Source organism: Chrysochloris asiatica, unplaced genomic scaffold (genome assembly GCF_000296735.1).
Source record: "Chrysochloris asiatica unplaced genomic scaffold, ChrAsi1.0 scaffold00112, whole genome shotgun sequence".
NCBI classification, from domain to species: domain Eukaryota; kingdom Metazoa; phylum Chordata; class Mammalia; order Afrosoricida; family Chrysochloridae; genus Chrysochloris; species Chrysochloris asiatica.
Genome location: NW_006408630.1, coordinates 1,861,561 through 1,867,068, shown reverse-complemented (window position 1 = coordinate 1,867,068; position 5,508 = coordinate 1,861,561). Strand labels below are relative to the sequence as shown.

The window sequence follows — 5,508 nt, the reverse complement described above, 5'->3', positions numbered from 1 at the left end:
TTCCCAGCAGGCATTGCCAATCTGGACACCAGCCTGGCTGATGTGGATGGAGATGCACTCACGGATGATGGAACTTGGAAGGACTTTGCAGGGCTAGAGAAGATGAGAGAATGGTGACAACCTCCCACTAATGGACTGCCAAGGAGTCCAGGGGAGAAGTAACCTCACCATAACCTTATGAGTTGACCTTTCTGCCTTGAATTTAGCTGGCCTCATAGATCCCCTAAGGAGCTCTGGTATCATAGTGGTTACAAGTCAGGCTGCTAACACTAAGGTCAGCAGTTCAAAACTACCAGCTGTTGCACAGAAGAAAAATGAGACTTTCTGCTTCCTTAAAGAATTACAGCCTCAGAAACCCTATACTGGGTTGCTAGTGCAGTATCAGTGGGCTTAAGCGTGGCAACAATTGTGAGGTTGGGCCAGGATCGGGCAGTGCTTCGATCTGTTATGCATAGGGTTGCTATGAGTCAGTACTGACTTGATGGCAACTAACAACAACAAAAACAACATGAAACCGACTGCATGGCATATAACCACCACCATTAGAGCCCCTGGAGTCTTGGTATGATGCTGTGGGTTTGCAAGGTGGGCTAAACTGTAAGGTTAAACTCACCAGCTGCTCCTAGGAAATCCTATACAGGGTCCTATGAGTTGGAACCAATTCTATTGCACTAGACAACAAATAGATCCCCTCAGAAGCCACTGTTTTGATTGGACCTTTTCTATTCTTTTAAAGGCACCCTGAGGAAAATAACACAAATTCATTAATGCGAGAACTTAACTGTAACCATCCACTGATGGTAAAGACATGTTTAAACATGGTTTTGTTTGGAATAAACCCATGCATATGTGACCTAGAACTCCAGTAGCAATGCTTTTTGACTTACCCTAGTAAAATGAAGAAGGAGCTCTGGTAGTGTAGTGATTACAAGTAGGGCTGCCAACCTCAAGATCAGCAGTTCAAAACTACCAGCCCTTCCATGGGAGAAAGATGAGGCTTTCTGCTCCCATAAAGATTTATAGCCTCAGAAACTCTGTACAGGGTTGCCGTTAGTCAGAACCGACTCCACAGCACACCACCAGCCAGCCAGCAAAACAAGGGCAGTAACACTTTGTTTAAAGGGTGATAATTATTAAATTGAACTAATATATGTAAAACACTTTATAAACAAATATATGCTAAAATGTTATATATTTTGGTAGACCCACTTTCAACTCAAATATCTGAGGGTAGAAACATCTGTCCTTGAATTCTGTAGCCCGCCCTCAAGTTTGTTGTTGTTGTTAAGTGCCATCGAGTCGGTTCTGACTCATAGCAACCCTGTATAGGGTTTCCAAAGAGCAGTTGGTGAGCTTGAACCACGGGCCTGGCAGTTCAAACTGAATTTGCATCCCTGCAGTGCCACATCAGGACTTTGATGTCAAGTTTATTGCCTAGGATATAGTGGACACAATAAATAAGGACTGAATGAAAGGAAAGAAGTTGAGCATGAATTCTCTGCAGTGGGTATAAACTGCCTGCCAGAAAGAATTTAGTGAAACTGGCTCTAACACTCAGTTTGTGACGGCAAATGTGGAGTGGTCGGTAAGTGAGTCCCACAGATCTCAATTCCAAGGAGACCTCTATAACCCTACCATGTTTCCCACATACCTAACAGGAATTGTGCTTAAGTTCACATCATCCTTGAAAGTTCTTTCAGCTTGGCTAGGCAATCAGCCAAACAATTCGAACAAGTGGGGGAGGATAAAGAAGTAAAAGTGGACTTTTCTTACTTTCTTAAGCAGCTGTCTGGAGTTCCTAATTCGTACAAATGGTTAACACACTTAGCAGCTAGCCAAAAGGCTGGGGGTTCAGACTCACCCACAGGTGCCTCTGAAGAAAGACTTGGAGACCTACTTCCAAAAACTCAGCCATTGAAAACTTTGTGGAGTATAGCTTTACTCTGGCATACATGGGGGTTGTCGTAAATTGGAGTCCACTCTGGTAACTGAATTTTTTTTTTTTCTAACTTTGCTGCTTAGGAGGAAAGATAACTTTGGAATCAAAGGTCAGGTGCACCTGTGTTGTCAAAGTTACATCTTTGCTTTTTTTTTTTTTTTTTCCTTTAACACTTGAAAAAGTTCTGCTGAAGCAGATTTGCCCAATGCAATATACCGTTTTAATTTCTGGACTACCATTGCTTCCACTGCACTGATTGTTGATCTAAGAAGAATCAGATCCTTGACAACTTCCGTTTTTCATCATTTATCATGGTATTGTTTACTGATCTCGTTGTAAAGTTTTTCATTTTTTTTATGTTCAGGTGTAATCCACACTGAAGGCTGTAGTCTTTTGCCTTCATCAGTAAGTGCTTCAAGTCCTCTTCACTTTCACTAAGCAAAGTCATGTCATTTTCATATATCAGGTTATTAATGTCTTTCTCCAATCCAATGTCTTTTTCTTCATATACCCAAGCTTCTCAGCATGGATTTGAATAAATAAGGTGAAAGAATCCTACCCTACCATTCACTTATTAATTTATTACTTTGTTGTTGTTGTGAAATGCCCTCGAGTCGGTTCCGACCGATAGCGACCCTGTATAGAGTTTCCAAGGAGTAGCTGGTGAACTTGAACTGCCGACCTTGCAGTTCAAACGGCTTTGCAGTCTGGCGCATTAACCCACAGAATAAATACTTTATTTATTTATTTATTACTTTATAATGTAATAAAAGCTAAAATTTTAAGCCTCCCAGGATTCCTTTGTTCTGCTCAAGCCACTGACTCTCTATCCATCTACAGGTGTCACATGAATGAGTACAATGAGGTGTTCTGGAATTCCTGTTCTTTTCAATGCTAGCCATTTGTCATGATCTACACAGTTGAATGCCTTCACTGCTATTGTTGTTGTTTTAAAGTGCCGTTGAGTCAGTTTGGACTCAGAGTGAACCTATATAGGGTTTCCGAGGAGTGGCTGGTGGGTTTGAACCACCAACCTTGTGGTTAGCAATTCAGTGCTGGTTTTACAGAGCCACATCAAGACACCATTCACTACTATTGTTGTTGTTGTTGTTAAGTGCCATCAAGTTGATTTCAACCCATAGCGACCCTGTATAGGGTTTCCAAGGAGCAGCTGGTGAGCTTGAACCACAGACCTTGCAGTTCAAATGACTTTGCAATTTGACACATTAACCCACAGCGCCACACCAAGATTCCCATTCACTACTATTAAGGGGTACATTTCCAGACCTTCATTCTAAGCCATTTTTGCAACCCTTTCAGTTAATATTCATTGAAAGAATAAAAACTAGCTGCTGTCGAATTGTGTGTCAAAGTAGACGTATACTTCTTAGTGTTTTCACTGGCTGGTTTTTCAGAAGTATGTTGTTGGCTTTTCTTCTAAATCATCTCTGGGCGGACTTGAACCTTTCGCCTTTTAGCTAGCATTTGAGTGCTTTTACAGCTTAGACCTGGTAGCGTAGTGGTTACGAATCGGGCTGCGAACCTTAAGGCCAGCAGTTCGAAACTACCAGCTGTTCCGCGGGAGAAAGATGAGGCGTTCTCCTCACGTAAAGATTTACAGCCTCGGAAACCCTGTGCAGGGTGGCTATGGGTCGGAAACGACTCGATGGCACTTAACAACAACAACAACAGCTTAGACCACCCACTGTTTAGTTTTAGTTTAGTATTATTTAAACTAACCCACTGCCATGAATCAATTCTTGACTCACAGTGCCCCTATAGGACAGAGTGGAACTGACTTACGGCTTCTGGTATCTTATATCTTTGTGTGGGAGCAGACAACCTCATCTTTCCTCCCAAGTAGCACCTGGAGGGGTATGAAAGGCAGTTAGCAGCCCAAAGCTTAACTCATGCATAGTACTAACAGGGCTCCTTACTTAAACAAAAGAGTCCTCTAAAACAGACTTTTGTTTCTGGCCCTTAAAAGAGATAAAAGTTTTGTAATTCACTACTCCATCCATTATCACTTTCTAGTACAAATCAAAGAATGGGGTGGGAGGTAGGGAAAGACAATACAGTTTGACAAACAACAGAAAAAAGTAAGTAAAAGATCCTATTTTGAGAATCTAAATCTAAACTCTAAAGAAAATGATTACTTTCTCTAACTCAGAAATCGTGAAATCCTACAGCTGAGCTGTGCAGAGAATAAAGGCAGTAAGCACATTTTCTCCAAATGCCTCTTGAGGAAAGATCACCTTAACACTTGGGTTTAGAATGAGCACTAGCAAAATGGAACCTTCACTGAAGTACAAAATGGAAACACACAGACCAGGGGCTACAATAGCACCAGCACTGAGAGAAGCTGTTAACTTAAAAAGGAGCAAGTAAGGAGCAAGTTCCTCAAACACTGTGGTACTATAATTCCACTTCCTTAAATCTGCATTTTCAGTTTTTCTCTCATCTTCTCTTACATCTTGAATTCCTTTGTTGCATATATATATAACAACAACAACATATATATGTATATGTATATAAACCACATATATATGTATATATACATATACACTTATATATATGTGTGTGTGTGTGTATATTTATATATATTAAGGTTATTTTCACATTAAGTCATCCTGGAAAATTATCTGTAATGTAGCAAAAGAATTTGCCATTGTGGTGCTATAGGACCGCAAGGTTGGTTTGAACCACAAATTGGCAGTTCAATCTAACCAGCTGCTCCTGGGAAATCCTTTACTGATCCCTATGAGTCAGAACTGACTCCAAGGCACTTAACAACAACAACAAATTCCCTAGCAGTCTCTGGTCTGTGAATTGCCTAAGGCAAAATGGAAAGAGATATGAGGGAGGGGAGGAGGGGTAGGAAAAGGGAGGAAGCTTGGGAATTCTTGGAGAGGAACTAAATCTTGCTGCGGATCAAACATGAAGTTGCTATTTGTGTGATTTTCACCCCACAGAGGCAATGGGTCAAGTCAGGTGACTGGATTAAAACCTAACCCATTGCCTTCAAGTAAGATTTATGTTATTGTTTGAGATGCCTTTGTGTGTGCTTTGACTCAAAGTGACCCTATGCAGCATGGATGGAGCATTCTGGTTTGGTCCTACTGTCTCTCCAATTGTCCTGGTGTGGTGCTGTGGACTGTCATTTGAACTGCAAGGTCGGTGGTTAAAGATCACCAGCGGTTCCTTTGAAACCCTATACAGGGTTGTTATGGGTCAGAATCGACTCGACGGCACTTAACAACAACACGCACAATACACACACAAAAGGAGCCAGAGAGACAGTAGCCTAAGCAAGCAGAAGATTTAAGAAGCATGGACAAAGCATAGATGTTCTCAAAGCATAGAAGGAGAAAGGGCTTCTACCGCATGGGAGAGAGAGGGGAGCACCCAGTGAGCTCCTGATTTCATTTTTTATGCTGTTTTCCTTAGGGTGGGCTCTGGATCTCCTGATTTCTGTGTTTTCACATTAAAATTTTAGGGCTCACAACTATTTCTTCTTGGGTTTGATGTACTTTTTTCCCCATTGCATCAGTCTGTTATAATTGTATTCA

The 5,508-nt window shown here is 41.4% G+C and overlaps 1 pseudogene; it reads right to left on the bottom strand.

Annotated features, from left to right (window-relative positions):
• Positions 1 to 5,508, bottom strand: part of LOC102835086 — a 26,523-nt pseudogene that overhangs the window by 1,292 nt on the left and 19,723 nt on the right.